The sequence below is a fragment of the Chelonia mydas genome, chromosome 8, assembly GCF_015237465.2.
Source record: "Chelonia mydas isolate rCheMyd1 chromosome 8, rCheMyd1.pri.v2, whole genome shotgun sequence".
Taxonomy (NCBI): domain Eukaryota; kingdom Metazoa; phylum Chordata; order Testudines; family Cheloniidae; genus Chelonia; species Chelonia mydas.
This window is the reverse complement of record NC_057854.1, coordinates 90,290,644-90,307,753: the sequence shown is the minus strand read 5'-3', so window position 1 is coordinate 90,307,753 and position 17,110 is coordinate 90,290,644. Positions and strand designations below refer to the sequence as shown.

At 43.0% G+C, this 17,110-nt stretch overlaps 1 protein-coding gene and 2 long non-coding RNA genes across 6 annotated transcripts in view; 2 read left to right on the top strand and 1 right to left on the bottom strand.

Annotated features, from left to right (window-relative positions):
- LOC122466793 overlaps nt 1-9,490 on the bottom strand; it is a 30,264-nt gene extending 20,774 nt beyond the window's left edge. The window contains exon 1 of the long non-coding RNA XR_006292612.1: nt 9,334-9,490. This is a non-coding gene — a long non-coding RNA (uncharacterized LOC122466793). The remainder of the gene's footprint in view (nt 1-9,333) is intronic.
- The window catches only part of NFIA (nuclear factor I A), a 466,574-nt gene that overhangs the window by 56,898 nt on the left and 392,566 nt on the right, over nt 1-17,110 (top strand). The window lies entirely within an intron of this gene.
- Nucleotides 1-17,110, top strand: part of LOC122466796 — a 60,526-nt gene that overhangs the window by 10,518 nt on the left and 32,898 nt on the right. The window lies entirely within an intron of this gene.

Below are 17,110 nucleotides of genomic sequence, written 5' to 3'. Positions count from 1 at the left end.
GGGTTCATTCTCTTATTTAAAGTTAATTGTGTAGAAAGTATTAACTGTGTAAAAGATTCCTACTACATTTGTTACAACCTTTTCAGTTCTAATCCCTATTTATCTCTAAATTATTCATTCTTCTCAGCAAATACCCCCAAACTACAGTATAGTATATAGATTTGAGGGGCAATCAGCAGGTTATCTCAAGTGCCTATATACAAATGCACAAAGCCTTGGAAACAAAAGCAGGGAGAACTGGAGGTCCTGGTGATGTCAAGGAATTATGACATGATTGGAATAACAGACTTGGTGGGATAACTCACATGACTGGAGTACTGTCATGGATGGTTATAAACTGTTCAGGAAGGATGGGCAGGGCAGAAAAGGTGGGGGAGTAGCACTGTATGTAAGGGAGCAGTATGACTGCTCAGAGCTCTGGTATGAAACTGCAGAAAAACCGGAGTCTCTGGATTAAGTTTAGAAGTGTGAGCAACAAGAGTGATGTAGTGTTGGGAGTCTGCTATAGACCACAGGACCAGGGGGATGAGGTGGATGAGGCTTTCTTCCGGCAACTTGCAGAAGCTACTAGATCGCAGGCCCTGGTTCTCATGGGCGACTTTAATCTTCCTGATATCTGCTGGGAGAGCACTACAGTGGTACATAGACAATCCAGGAAGTTTTTGGAAAATGTAGGGGACAATTTCCTGGTGCAAGTGCTAGAGGAGCCAACTGGGGGGGGAGCTTTTCTTGACCTGCTGCTCACAAACTGGAAAGAATTAGTGGGGGAAGCAAAAGTGGATGGGAATCTGGGAGGCAGTGACCATGAGTTGGTCGAGTTCAGGATCCTGACACAGGGAAGAAAGGTAAGCAGCAGAATACGGACCCTGGACTTCAGGAAAGCAGACTTCGACTCCCTCAGGGAACTGATGGGTAGGATCCCCTGGGGGAATAACATGAAGGGGAAAGGAGTCCAGGAGAGCTGGCTGTATTTCAAGGAATCCCTGTTGAAGTTACAGGGACAAACCATCCCGATGTGTCAAAAGAATAGTAAATATGGCAGGTGACCAGCTTGGCTTAACGGTGAAATCCTTGCGGATCTTAAACATACAAAAGAAGCTTACAAGAAGTGGAAGATTGGACAAATGACCAGGGAAGAGTATAAAAATATTGCTCGGGCATGTAGGAATGAAATCAGGAGGGCCAAATCACACCTGGAGCTGCAGCTAGCAAGAGATGTTAAGAGTAACAAGAAGGGTTTCTTCAGGTATGTTGGCAAGAAGAAAGCCAAGGAAAGTGTGGGCTCCTTACTGAATGAGGGAGGCAACCTAGTGACAGAGGATGTGGAAAAAGCTAATGTACTCAATGCTTTTTTTGCCTCTGTCTTCACAAACAAGGTCAGCTCCCAGACTGCTGTGCTGGGCATCACAGCATGGGGAGTAGGTGGCCAGCCCTCTGTGGAGAAAGAGGTGGTTAGGGACTATTTAGAAAAGCTGGACATGCACAAGTCCATGGGGCCAGACGCGTTGCATCCGAGAGTGCTAAAGGAATTGGCGGCTGTGATTGCAGAGCCATTGGCCATTATCTTTGAAAACGTGTGGCGAACGGGGGAAGTCCCGGATGACTGGGAAAAGGCTAATGTAGTGCCAATCTTTAAAAAAGGGAAGAAGGAGGATCCTGGGAACTACAGGCCAGTCAGCCTCACCTCAGTCCCCGGAAAAATCGTGGAGCAGGTCCTCAAGGAATCAATCCTGAAGCACTTACACGAGAGTGATCAGGAACAGTCAGCATGGATTCACCAAGGGAAGGTCATGCCTGACTAATCTAATCGCCTTCTATGATGAGATTACTGGTTCTGTGGATGAAGGGAAAGCAGTGGATGTATTGTTTCTTGACTTTAGCAAAGCTTTTGACACGGTCTCCCACGGTATTCTTGTCAGCAAGTTAAACAAGTATGGGCTGGATGAATGCACTATAAGGTGGGTAGAAAGTTGGCTAGATTGTCGGGCTCAACGGGTAGTGATCAATGGCTCCATGGCTAGTTGGCAGCCGGTATCAAGTGGAGTGCCCCAAGGGTCGGTCCTGGGGCCGGTTTTGTTCAATATCTTCATAAATGATCTGGAGGATGGTGTGGATTGCACTCTCAGCAAATTTGCAAATGATACTAAACTAGGAGGAGTGGTAGATACACTGGAGGGCAGGGATAGGATACAGAGGGACCTAGACAAATTGGAGGATTGGGCCAAAAGAAATCTGAGGTTCAACAAGGATAAGTGCAGGGTCCTGCACTTAGGACGGAAGAACCCAATGCACCGCTACAGACTAGGGACCAAATGGCTAGGCAACAGTTCTGCGGAAAAGGACCTAGGGGTGACAATGGACAAGAAGCTGGATATGAGTCAACAGTGTGCCCTTGTTGCCAAGAAGGCAATGGCATTTTGGGATGTATAAGTAGGGGCATAGCCAGCAGATCGAGGGACGTGATTGTTCCCCTCTATTCAACATTGGTGAGGCCTCCTCTGGAGTACTGTGTCCAGGTTTGGGTCCCGCACTACAAGAAGGATGTGGATAAATTGGAGAGAGTCCAGCAAAGGGCAACAAAAATGATTAGGGGTCTGGAACACATGACTTATGAGGAGAGGCTGAGGGAACTGGGATTGTTTAGTCTGCAGAAGAGAAGAATGAGGGGGGATTTGATAGCTGCTTTCAACTACCTGAGGTGGTTCCAAAGAGGATGGTTCTAGACTATTCTCAGTGGTAGCAGAGGACAGGACAAGGAGTAATGGTGTCAAGTTGCAGTGGGGGAGGTTTAGGTTGGATATTAGGAAAAACTTTTTCACTAGGAGGGTGGTGAAACACTGGAATGCATTACCTAGGGAGGTGGTAGAATCTCCTTCCTTAGAAGTTTTTAAGGTCAGGCTTGACAAAGCCCTGGCTGGGATGATTTAATTGGGGATTGGTCCTGCTTTGAGCAGGGGGTTGGACTAGATGACCTCCTGAGGTCCCTTCCAACCCTGATATTCTATGATTTCACATCTCACAGAATATCCTGATCAAATGGGGCCAACTTTTTAGCAGGCCTCCAAAAATTTCTGAGGGCATCCATTTTGTGTGTCCACAACAGTCATATATAACATGGATAATTGTATGTACACATGTTAATTAGGGAATGGAAACTGGTATTTGCATGTGCAGTTACCATCAACAAGTTTAGGCTTGAAATTCGACCAAGGTTTCTAACCATGAGAGGAGTGAAGTTCTGGAACGGCCTTCCAAGGGGAACAGTGGGGGAAAAAACCCAACTGGCCTCAAGACTGAGCTTCATGGATGGGATGGTATGATAGGCCATCAGCAACCGCCAGTAGCAAAAATCCCAAGCTGCTGGAGACAGCCCAGTAGATGGGGAGGGCTCTGAGTTACTACAGAGAATTCTTTCCCAGGTATCTGCCTGGGGGATCTTGCTCACGGTCTAACTGATTGCCACATTTGGGGTTGGGAAGGAATTTTTTCCCCAGGTCAGATTGGCAGAGACCCTGGGGAGTTTCGCTTTCCTCTGAAGCATGGGTCATGAGTCACTTGCAGATTTACATTAGCGTAAGTGGTGAATTCTTTGTAACTTAAAGTCTTTAAACCATGATTTGAGGACTTCAGTAGACTTAGGGATCTATTACAGGAGTGGGTGAGATTCTTTGGCCAGCTATGTGCAGGAGGTCAGACTAAATGATCATGATGGTCCCTTTTGGCCTTAAAGTCTATGAGTTTTCAGATTTTTTTCTGAAAAAAAATTTTCAGAATTCTTTTCAGCCTTTTTCAGATTTCAGGACTGGTGCACTCATTTAATCAACAGGCACAAGCAAGAAGGCTACAGCTGGTGTGCTGTGAGTGTTGCTTATTAAACTGGTCCTGATAATTTTGCAGTTGCCTTGTATCTCCTCTTATACTTGGACTGTAAGCTCTTTGGGCTTGCAACGGTCTATTCAGTGGCTTTATACAGTGCCTAACATAAAGGGGCCCTGATCCCTAATACAATTCATGAAGAATAATGTTGATGAAAATTTGGTACTGGAAACTTGGCAAATTTTAGAGGAAACCATTTTTGTGTTCTTTATACACTTTTGAATAGGTCCAGGTAATGGGGCATAGAGTTACTTTGAAGAGAGGTTTCCAAGAAAGACAAATGCATACTTTTTTTTGTTTGGGGTTTTTTAAGGCCAGAAGAGACCATTAGATCCACTTCTTGTATAACACAGGCCATAGACTTTCATCCAGTTATTCCTCTATTGAGCCCAGTAGCTTGTGCTTGACTAAAGCACACCTTGCATAAAGGCACTCAGTCTTGATTTGAAGACTACAAGAGATGAAGAATCAATCACCCCCTTATTCCAATGGTTAATCACCCTCACTGTTAAAAACATTTGCCTTATTTCTAATTTGAATTTGTACAGCTTTAACTTCCAGCCATTGGTTCTTGTTATGCCTTTCCCTGCCTGATTACTGTATTCTACACGAGGCCAATAATAATAGTACTAGTAATAACCTCCTAGTTGTTGTTGACTTTGTTTTTGCATCCAATGAGGCAATGTGCCAAGTAATGCAGGTGTTACAATTACATTGAAAGAGGCCCCCTGTATCTCTTGGTTGCAATAGAAAAGCTGCCTGTGTTCTTGTTTCATCAGCATCCAGTGTCACCTTTAGAAGGCTGTAAGTTTTCTTTTGCTTTTACTTCAGCCTTCAAACAAACAAAGGTTGTGCACCTTTCCCATTGCCACTCTGTCTGATAACTGTCCGTGCAAGATCTAGCCAGATGCTACAACCCACCTTCTTATTTTAGCTGGGAATGAGGTGCTTACCCGTGGCCACAATAACATTTTTAAAAGTTGTGCTGCCAACAAATATGGAAAGTTATTTCATCCTTGTCATTTGGTGGTGGCGTGGGTATTTTTAACTTGCTGACAAGATTGGCATTAGAGGCTGGATGCTAACCTTAGCCCTTGGTTCAAGGCAGTGTAAAACTGCACCATACCCTGAGGAGCACTAGGGGGGGGTTGCGCATTAGGAGCACAATTCCTCCCCCAGCTCCCTCATGAGCAGGGGATGTGCACCTATCTTACCATCCTTTTTAGATGGTGCAGCATGTTCAGCTCCTTGCCATCACATTTCAGTGCTATGCCTTTTTTCCACCATGCCTCTTATAGGATAGATTGCCTAGTAGGCAGTCTTGCCCTAAAAGGGGATTCAAGGAACAAATACCCGAATAGTATAAACTTCCATGTGTGGTGGTATAAATTGGGTACACAGGCAGAGGGGACTGATTAAAATAGGAAATATAAGCAAAGTGGTTGCATCCTTTTGCAATCAACTGTTATAAAGGCTGGCCATCATCTCTTTAACAAGATGACTTTTCCAGTTTCCAACAAGCCTAGTTTCGTTTTACATAATTGCAACCATCTCGGTATGGCAATTCAGATAGAATGTTACCTTTGAAATGGCAGCAATTAAAGGTTTGAAAATTGAATTATGGATCACAATCAGCCTGTTGTACATTGTTCTAGTTTTCTGAAATGTATGATTCGACCATTTTTCATACAGACAGCAAATGTAATCTTTGTTTTTTAAAAAATGAAACAGACTTGTGGAGGCCTATGAGTAACAAACACCATGGCAAAATTAGGAGAATGGGTTCTCCTATTTGATTAGAAGAGATTTAAAACTTATAGTACAAGAAAATGTTGAATTTAGGGTAATTGGTTGCTGGATTTCTTCAGAATTGAAATCATTATGCCCTGGCAATATTCCAAGCCATCTTTTTCTTTCTTTAAGGTTATAGTTAGAAACAGTGCGGAACATACTATAATGTTGTAGTTGTTCATGTAATGTCACTGAAGCTGGCTTCTGAAAATAGACAAAGGACTTCATGTCCTGAAGTGTTCTACTGGTGGAAAATTGATAGCAGCTTGAGATATGCTGTTACTGGGTTTTGTTCTACCTTCAAATTTGTGCTGACTAAAGTGCTTTTGTGCCTGCAAAAAAAAACCAAAAAACAAAAAACTCTTGTCTAGAGGAGGCTGGAAGCTTAAAACAAATGCAGTTTGGAGGGCATTGATTCCTAAGCAGGACTCTGTGAATTTAGCTGGGAATCAATAAATAACAACCAAACTACTTTACTTTTGTCAATTGTAATTTCCTGAAAGAACGTGAATGGCAAGGAATAATTTTATTTCCAAGACAAAAAAATAAAAATAAAATAGAAGAATTAAACAGTGTTTTCCCCACTATTGTCAGTTTAGTCTGGAGTGATTGCCAGGTTTGTATACACTACAATCTATTCAAGCATTACTGAGAGATAGGAACCAGAGATGCAGTTTGAATGCAAATTAAGTATGTGCTTTTTTACCAAAGCAGCTCAGACTGTGAGTGTGACCATGGATATGTGAACCCTTCCTCCACCCCCTGCCTAATATAAATAAATCAAACAAGTAGCACTACCACCCCACCACACCTACACTGGAAATCAAAGGCTGAAATAAACCATCATTAATCATAAAAAAAAAAAAAAAAAAAAAAATTGCCTAGCCTTACCTTAATGATACTGTGTGAGTTTGCTGGCATATCAGAGACAAGAGGATGCATGGCTAGAGCATCTTGAACTCTGGAGACCCCAGACAGTGGAACTATTTCTAGAGGACCATTGCTGCCAGTGTAACATAGAGCAACCCTTGGACTGCTCTAAGTTATGGTAAGTGACAAAATGGCCCTCAGCCACCTCCAGGATTTGGGCAGTAGAAACAGGGCCACCTCCCTGCCCCCAGTCTATTCCTCTATCTCAGGTCCTGCAGTGAACATAGCTTGGCCATTCGCAAAGTTCTGGCCCATTATTTCCAAGAAAGATTGTTAGATACTGATGCTTTTACCTTTCAAAGCTACCCTTTAAACAACATGCTTTCCTCTCTGGGGTTCACTGCCCTTTTTCTTTACCAGATGCAGTTTCTTTCATAGAAACTTTCCTTCCCATTTTTAAATTAGTGCCTTTGCTCCCCATTCATTCTCTATCAGCCCAAGGCACTGTGTGCCATGGCACCCTGTATAATTACAGCACAGCACCCACCTGAATGGGTCTTTCTTACTCAATTATAAGACTAGGTTTGGTGCAAGCTCTGCACTTGTTTGATTTTGAGGCTGTATGTAAATTGCAAGTTCCAACATCATGTAATTGGAGTTGGGGTCATAAGCAGGAATGTGTAACCCATTCATTTTCTTGGACTCCGCTAAATCATATTTAGAGTAGGTTTAATGTGAGGCCAAATCAGGGGTAGGGTTCAGGTGTGCTGTCAGAATCTCTCAAACTAATCTTGTGAGACGTTGACCTAAAATGGCAGAACTAGTCCAAAATCAGCTGTTTCCAGATGCACTTCTGACTGGGCTCCAAATACAGTTCCTTCCCAGGACCAGGGGCAAAATACAGAGATATGAACAAGTGCAACTCCAGTGACTTTAGTGCGCATGCACGGGTGCTGGTGGATGATGCTGGTGAATTGGAATTTGCAGTCTTTGGCCACTGCACTACTTACTCTTGCAACAAGTGCCATAGGAACTTTAATGATTAGAAACTGTCAAGTTTTATCTTTCAAAAGATGGCACCTCCATCAGTAGCTGTTTGACACCAGGGTGCTTGTGTTCAATATATACTCTGAAGCAAGAGGATGACCTGTTGAATCACCACCATTGTTTCCCACATCTGGTTGACCCAGGGAGAGTGGTCATTCAGGTATTGGCCCAACCCAACTTTTAGTTTGTGAGTGGTGACAGACTCAGAGGACAACATGGTATGATGGCCAGCTGTTCACCAGTGGGTGCTTCTCAAAGAAGACATCTCCAGCAGTATTTCATGCCATGCTGAGACATAACTTAATTACTGACTCTGAGTGAAGAGTGTCAGAAAGGAGCCCTTATGTCAGGAGCTATATAGCACTGTCTTTTCTTCATCTCAGGCAGCTCCACCATGAGGCCAGCCACCCTAAACAAGCAGCATTCTACACAAAGGGTAGCTGACTGCCCCTCATTCCCTGCCCACTATTGCTACTCCAGCCCATACTGCTCTTACTTTCTCTCCCCACTCCTGACTAGATCTGGGCAAATTTTCAGATGAATAGTTTATTTGCTGAAAAATGCCATTTTGAGTCAACTATAACTATTGCAATAAATTTGCCAAATAGTTACAGGACCAAAAAAGAGAGAAATTAAAAATCAGGTTTGAGTCACAAAGGAACTTAGGCACTATTCATAAAATAGGTGATGGTGCTGTTGCCCTCATTCTTGATAGTTCCATGGCTAGGGCACTCATCTGGGATGTGAAAGACATGGGTTCAAGTCCCTGCTGTGGAGCAGGTGTAACCCAGATCTCCTTTTACCCAGGTGAGTCCCCTTACCACCAGGCTGTTAGGTATTAAGTTTCTCTGAATCTCTCCTGGTGAAGCTAATCATTGGAACAGAGACTACAAACTGGATCTTCCCTGTCCCAGCTGAATACCCTAATGATCAGCCTGTGTAGAGTCCTCTTGCTCTCTCTCTGGCCCAGTGACTGTTCAAGTATTTCATACAAAATGGAACTGCTTTAACAGGAGAGATTGAGAGCACCCCAACCATGGGATATTGGGTGTAACGGGGGACACCACCAGCTCCTTCTCCTTTTCCGGTGTAGTGAATCTAGCCCTTCATTTCCATTGCTTTTATTTTTAAATGCCTGGAAATGTAATGCTTCAGTTGATCTAAAATGAAATTTTTGTTGACTTTTTTGATTCACCAAAAAGTCCCTACACTTTTGGTTTTATATTTAACCCAAGCTAAAAAACTTTTTTAAAATTTCAGAACTGCCAGTGAACTGAAAAATCAGTTATTTTCCTATCTGAACTCCTGGTATCACCTTCCAATGAACCTGGTACTGCCCAGGGAACCCACTTCAGAAAGTCCTGCAGCTGCCACAAATTCCCCTATTATATAAAACATAAAAATCAGGACTGAAGGGTTTAGCATTGCTTCTCATCCCACTGCCCCAAACTACCAAAAAAAAAAAATGTCCCACAATATTTCAAGCCTGGGCTTCATAGCTGATTCATTAATTCTATACATGGGCCCATACCCTTCATCTTAACACCCTGTCCAGTTCTGCATTTTGCTGGTGTCCTTTATTTATAATGAGGCCACACCAAAACCCCAGATTCTAACCATCAGGCTTTAGGAAGTTCCCAGTCAAGGATCAAGATTTTGTAACATAGGCACTTCTCTAGTTTATACTGTCCTGGTGACTGTACATCACTCTTTTTTTATAACACCTGTGACCGGGTGCCTGGGAGGGACCACACTGAGAATGCCACCCTCAGGCTGCAAGAAACAGGGCAGACAATCCCCCAGTCTGGTGGTTTATTCTATAATTAGATTCACCAAGCCAGTAACAAAAGAGCTTCTACAGTACCACACTGGTTGACCAGAAGCCAAACACAGTCCCCCTTAGGCATTCCAGACAAAGAGTTCTAATATAGTGAGAGGTTACTGAAAACCCAGTTCACATATATGAGGTTTGTATTAATCCCAAAGGATCAGACACTTATCTCCAGGTCAAGATATATCTCAGATCTTACCAAATATCACACGGTCAGTCAATCCTTAGTAAACTAACTAAAGATCTATTAATAAAAGAAAAGAGTCAAAATGGTTAATAGATCGTATACATACAAATGATTGTGAAGTCCTTATATCAGGTTTGTAGCAGTGATGAAATAGTGTGCTGGGTTGCAAAAGTCTGTCTGATAACTTCCAAAAGATTGGAAGGTCCTCAGTCCATAGTTCAAGATACTCCTTTTAGTTGTAAATCCACAGTCCAGAGAATTAGAGCAGGAAAGAGGCAAAATGGAAACATCTCAGCTATCTTGTATATCCTCTGCCATGTGCATGAAATTTACTGCCCCAAACAAAGCCCACAGCCCCTGTGTATGAAAGTTACTGGCCCAAGATGGAGTCCAGGGTCATGTGAGCATATCAAATGCCCCTACATGTTTTGCTAAATCACAGGGGGTGGCCATTGGCTCCTCACTCTCTGAGACATCCACAGGAAAGGCCTTTTGGACAGGCTGAGATTCTTCAATGGCCAGTTGTGAGAGATGAGTGTCCTTAATAGGCCACCAACACATAGCTGGCTAGCCCTGATGTAAATCTATCTATGAGGGTGTCACCCAGAAATACAACACATGTTTATGATACCAGTTCATAACTTTAGATACAAACGTGATATGTGGATTTAACCAGGATAATCATACTTGATGGATTGTAATTTACTATTGACACCTTACATCGGGGGCGGGCAAACTTTTTGGCCTCAGGGTCACACTCGGTTTCGGAAATTGTATGGAGGGCTGGTTAGGGGAGGCTGTGCCAGGCTGTGCCTCGGCCCCCCTCCCCGGGACTTCTGCCTCATCCAACCCCTCCCTGGTCCCTGACGGGCCCCCCAGAACCTCTGCCTCATCCATCCACACACACACACCGCTCCCTGTCCCCTGACCGCCCCTGGAACTCCTGTGTCTGAGTGTCCCCCACTGCCCCATCCAACCCCCCTCCTTCCTGACTACCCTCCCCCCGGGACCCCTCCCCCCATTCAACCACCCCCCCCCCATTTCCTGCCCTCTGACCACGCCGAGCCCATCCACACCGCCACTCCCTGACCACCACCCCGAACTCCCCTGCCCTCTATCCAACCCAATGCCTCCCACCCCCGCTCCCTGCCCCCTCACCGTGCAGCACAGAGCACTGGTGGCTGGCAGCGCTACAGCCGTGCCGGCCAGAGTGTTGCCCAGCCGCCCAGAGCTTTGTGCCACTGTAGTGTAGTAAATTGCTCTCCGTCACTTCTACCAATAGCACATTCCTATGCAGAGCAGTTTAATACACTACACCGGCAGCATGGCACACTAAGGCTGCGGGGGAGGGAGCACAGCGGGGGAGGGATCAGGGGTGAGCCTCCCGGGCCAGGAGCTCAGGGGCCGAGTAGGAGGGTCCCGCAGGCCGGATGTGGCCCATGGGCCATAGTTTGCCCACCCCTGCCTTACATGATACACTTTGTACAAGATTTTTTGCAATTGTATAGCAGTAGATCAATGATATAAATGATCATATTCAATCATACAAAATCACACGCCCTTTATTGGTGCAAGTGTTTTGAGTGTTATAAAAAAGGTGGGAGTGGTATAAAGAGGGTGACTAGATTAGGGTTTAATGTAGCTGAGAGCTTTGCTCTGTTTGTTAGTGTTTTATTTAAACATAAACTGACTTTTTTGGGTGTGTATTATCTATTAATGAGCGTTACTATCTGAGTGCTGAGTACTATCTGAGTGCTGAATATTGCACCTCTAAATAGATCTCTGATGATTTATTCTTTCATTTTTCCCCATCAGTCTTGCTGAGAATATAGCCCACAAACTGTACTTCTTTCCTGTAAGCCCACTGTTTTCTGCATTGTGAGATTTGTTCCATTATTTTAGTGCCCACAATTGCTGCGGGATAACCAGGAAAGCCATTTTTTTTCTTTATCTTTTATTCTTTTCCTTTTGTTCTGAACTATAACAAAGAGATGATGGTGACACTGAGTCTTAAGGTGGATTTTTTTTTTTTTTTTAACCAACCTTGACCTAACCTTGCTGAGCTATTTGAAAACAAAACAATCCTGCTGAAATTGATCCATAAAATCTCTTCTGTTTTCCCTCAGCTGCTAGTTTGCTCTGTTTGCCAACGGCTCTGTCAGTGGCACATTCAAACTGCATCTTTCTGTCCCTGCTTAAGACTAGGTCGTGCTGTTGAGCGCAGTCCTGAGGAAGGGGTGCTGAGGAAGTGATACCTTCCACTCCAGGAGTAGCCTAAGGGACTCATCAATACGTCTCTGAGACACAGTTCCCTCCTTCTAGATATTAACTTCCAGCTGGCCTATACCAGCAGCAAATTACAACCCTGCACACTCCCCTACCTTACCTTATATGCTGGCTATAGAGTAGGGGCACAGCATCAAGGCTCTGGAGAGATGAGGTGAATGGTCAACCATTTGCCCCAGGTATGAAGCAAGCATATGTGGTAGTGCATGCTTACTCCTTGATGCACAGATGCAAGATTCAGGTGTCCCAGGCAATTGTGTGTAGAGGGGTGCTCACTCTCCTGCCTGTGCCTGGGTCTGTTTCCAGTGGGGTCCCACAGGAATAAAGAGGTTATTTTACTGGTGTGAATGCTGCTGGAATACTGTGTGCAGTTCTGGTACCCATGATTCAAGAAGAACGATGATAAATTGAAGAGGAAGAGAAGAGAATATCTAAAGGATTAGAAAACACGCCCTCTAGTGATAGACTCAAAGAGCTCAATCTATTTAGCTTATGAGAAGGTTAATGGATGACTTCGTTCCAGTCTATATGTATCCACATGGGGAACAAATATTTAATAATGGATTCTTCAGTCTAACAGAGAAAGGTAGACCAATGGCTGGAAGTTGAAGTTAGACAAATTCAAACTGAAGTAAGGTATAAATTTTTGACAGTGAGACTAATTAACAACTGGAACAATTTACCAAGGGTCACAGTGGAGTCACCATCATTGACTATTTTAAAATCAATATTTTTCAAAAAGAGATGCTCTAGAAATTATTTTGTGGTGGTTCTATGATATATGCAGGACGTCAGACCAGATGATCACACCAGATGATTCTGGCCTTGGAATCTATGATTCTGTATAGTCCAAGTGACTATCTAGCCCTTAGTGATTATTTGTAGGAATCCTGCTTCTCTGCCGGTAATAGGAAAAACCAGCAGGAATTACCTTTATTAAGCCCCATTTTCTTCCCTTACCCCACTCTGACCTGCTTCAGTTCCAGCAAATTTCCTCTGACTGGAGGCTAAGCAAGCAGTTTCCGCCTCAGCAAACATCCTTGTGTGCCAGTACATGGATGGGACCATCCCTCTTGTTTCAGACACCAAATCACCAATGAGACGCATGTGGGATAGATTTAAGTCTTCCTCCTAGCCACAGCTAGAAAATCTTTTCTGAGTCAATGGTGGTTGCAGATATGTGAAAAACTCTCATGGCTCCCAGCCTCCTGCTCTCATTTGCTTAAGTACGTCATTAAAAAAACGGATGCGCCAGTAAAACTGGTATTCTCTAAAAGTTGCTTGCTGTGGAATTAAAAATAAAAAATCTACAGTTTAATTCTATTGGAGAACAATCAAAATCAAGCTGGAGAGAGCAAACATTCCAACGGACCATGCACAATGCAAAGTGCTATGCTTGAAATCAGAGTAGCTGCACTACGGTTACTGTAACCTGGGCATGATGCTGTGTAAATCATTGGTTACCAACTTTGGGTTTTGTCATGTAGGGTGGTTTAATGAGAGTAAACAACGGTTAAGTTAAAGTGGTGCTCAATGTCTCACCGGTGACCTCTGTATCCTGGACTCCCAATGCAGATCATAAATTTTGAATCAGAGATGTAGTTGCAAGATTTCTTCTCCTAAGAATGCCAAGCAGGAGAAATGGGGAGGTGATGAAATGAACACCAGCCCATGGGTTTGGAAAATTAGAGCCAGATGATCTTGCATCGTATCAGCCAGGCACTTGCTGATGGCCAGGAGCACACACTAATAGGCACTAGCAGCAGGAAAATTTGTCTCCTTTCCCATCCAGGCAACAGCCAGCTGAAATCATTATAGGCAAATCATAGAATCATTGAAGATTAGGGTTCGAAGAGACCTCAGAAGGTCATCTAGTCCAACCCCCTGCTCAAAGCAGGACCAATCCCAACTAAACCATCCCAACCAGGGCTTTGTCAAGCCGGGCCTTAAAAACCTCTCAGGATGGAGATTCGGCCCCCCGCCCCCCAAGTAACCCATTCCAGTGCTTCACCACCCTCCTAGTGAAATAGTTTTTCCTAATATCCAACCTAGATGTCCCGCACTGCAACTTGAGACCATTGCTCCTTGTTCTGTCAGTATAAATGTCTGTATAAACTCTATCAATAGCACATGGAAAGAAAAAATGTTTTTTAAATTGAGCTTCCACTTTTAACAAGTTGAAAAGAACAGTTGCTAATCAGTCATTAGGGAAAAAAATTGTCTGCCAATCAAACACCTTCTGACCTACTTTTTAATAGGAGCAGAAACCCTTTATGCTGTTTAAAACCTTAAATGGGGTGCAATTCTCGTAAGCAAGAGCTCCTGAGGCACTTCTGTTACCTTGTCCCTTTTATATTCTTTCTACCCTTTGGCCACTCACACAAAGCAATGCCTTTCCATTTAAGTGTGCTTTAACTAATTAATTTATTCCATCTGCTCTTTCCTCCAGAAGTGCAATCGTGACACACAAGTTTCCAAAACAGATTTGGTTCTTATACTTATAACCAGTCACAGAAAAATGTAAGGGAGTTGGAGGGAACTATTGAGATTTTATTTTCTTTTATTTCATCCTCACTGGCTTTGAAGCAGATTGCTGATTTATACTGTATGCTGAATGCATTAGGGCAGTCGACACATTTGAAATCATTCATGCAACTAGATTGGAAAAGCTGATCTCCGCCTAAGGAAGGGCCATAAAAAGTACAATGTCCTTAAAATCATTTTTATTCAGATTCAGTGGAACTGAGTATTTCTTTCGCATATCAGTGATTTAGATATGGCATACAAAGTACACTTATAAAATTTGTGGATGATACCAAGCTGGGAGGGGTTGCAAGTGCTTTGGAGGGTAGGATTAAAATTCAAAATGATCTGGACAAACTGGAGAAATGGTCTGAAGTAAATAGGATGAAATTCAATGAGGACAAATGCAAAGTACTCCACTTAGGAAGGAACAATCAGTTGCACACATACAAAATGGGAAATGACTGCCTAGGAAGGAGTACTGCGGAAAGGGATCTGGGAGTCATAGCAGACCACAAGCTAAATACGAGTCAACAGTGTAATGCTGTTGCAAAAAAAGCGAACATAATTCTGGGATGTATTGGCAGAAGTGTTGTAAGCAAGACACGAGAAGTAATTCTTCCGCTCTACTCCGCGCTGATTAGGCCTCAACTGGAGTATTGTGTCCAGTTCTGGGCGCCACATTTCAGGAAGGATGTGGGCAAATTGGAGAGAGTCCAGCGAAGAGCAACAAAAATGATTAAAGGTGTAAAAAACCTGACCTATGAGAAAAGATTGAAAAAATTGGGTTTGTTTAGTCTGGAAAAGAGAAGACTGAGAGGGGACATGACAACAGTTTTCAAGTAAGTAAAAGGTTGTTACACGGAGGAGGAAGAAGAAAAATTGTTTTTCTTAACCTCTGAGGATAGGACAAGAAGCAACGGGCTTAAATTGCAGCAAGGGAGGTTTAGGTTGGATATTAGGAAAAACTTCCTAACTGTCAGGGTGGTTAAGCACTGGAATAAATTGCCTAGGGAGGTTGTGGAGTCTTCATCATTGGAGATTTTTAAGAGCAGGTTAGACAAACACCTGTCAGGGATGGTCTAGATAATACTTAGTCCTGCCACAAGTGCAGGGCACTGGACTAGATGACCTCTCGAGGTCCCTTCCAGTTCTATGATTCTGTGCAATCTAATCTGTGGTTTGCTCTTGAAATCCCTGGCTAGAATCCCCATGGAACCAAAAATAATCAGCAAATAAGGACCCAATTTGATCATTTTTCTTCGGAGCATTTAGAAGGAGCTAAAGAGATCAATTTTTAAAAGTAAAAGCACTCCTGAACTTCATGGCCAACACTTGTCGTTTCACAAGCACTGCGGGATCAAATACTGCACTGTACTTCCATATGCAAGTTAGCTTCTAAAAAGTTAACCACATTTATTTTAGACCAAGTGCCCTTTATCTGAACTGACAGCAGGTAACTGATCAAATATTACTGAGTTTGCCTTTAAATTTTAACCTGCAAGAGTTCCATTGCATCCTGTTTTTATGTTGTGTGGCATAGTATGCCAGAACTAAGCAATATGGCACACCATAATGTAACATGACAGCTAAAATTCAGAAGTTGAAGACAGTTCTACAATGATTAACCACTCTTCATATTGACAGGTTTCAGAGTAGCAGCCGTGTTAGTCTGTATCCGCAAAAAGAAAAGGAGGACTTGTGGCACCTTAGAGACTATAACAAATTTATTTGAGCATAAGCTTTCATGAGGTGAGCTGTAGCTCACGAAAGCTTACGCTCAAATAAATTTTAGTCTCTAAGGTGCCACAAGTCCTCCTTTTCTTTCTTCATATTGAATGGCTTTGCAAATCCAGTACTTTGTGGATATTTGTTTAACCTCCAGGCATCCCTGTACTGAGGAGGTCAGCTTTTGATCTGCCAGCTCTTTGCATATGAAGTTAGTCTATTAGATATAGATTTCCAGGACTTGGCTGGGTTTGCAGAACAGAATAAGACAATTTTGCATACGTCACTTTTTGAACTGGTTCAGATTTAGTTTCTCTTTCTGCATGTGGAGTTTCATCCACGTTCCTGCTTTGATGCAAAGTAGATTGACAGTTTGTAAACTTGAAGGGGAGCTAGGAAAAAAATGTTCTCTAGCAAAATATCTGTGCTCATTCGGGACATTTTGAGTCTCTCTTTGTATGTAATTTGGATAACCTTGACAACTAACACAGTAAACAGTGCCATAATTTTAAGTGACGATGAACTAGCATGTTAAAACATCTCTGCCAAAATCTAATACAAGTGCCAAGCCTACCAGGTGTTTCATTGTGTTATCACATAGAACTAACATAATTTTTTCCTTCAGTTCTGAAGAAGTGGTCCAAAATGTTTAAACTACAGTAGTTGCAACATGTCAAAGTGGGAATTTATTATCTCAGCCCCAATAGGTCTTAATAAGCCTTACACAACTGTTTAGGCATTTATTCTATTAACGGCTGTTCATTCCAGTGGCTTCACCTGAATATTCATGATCTTACTATTCCCAGTGCTTCAGTGTAGCAGCTGTTTGAAATCCACAGCAAATGTTCAAGAGAGTTCCACAAATATAAACACCCTCACAGCTGAATGTTTGGGGCCTGTGCATCACAGAGGAAAGATATGAAACATTTATGAGGAGTGATTTTTGGAGGATGGCATTTACAAAGCTTAAA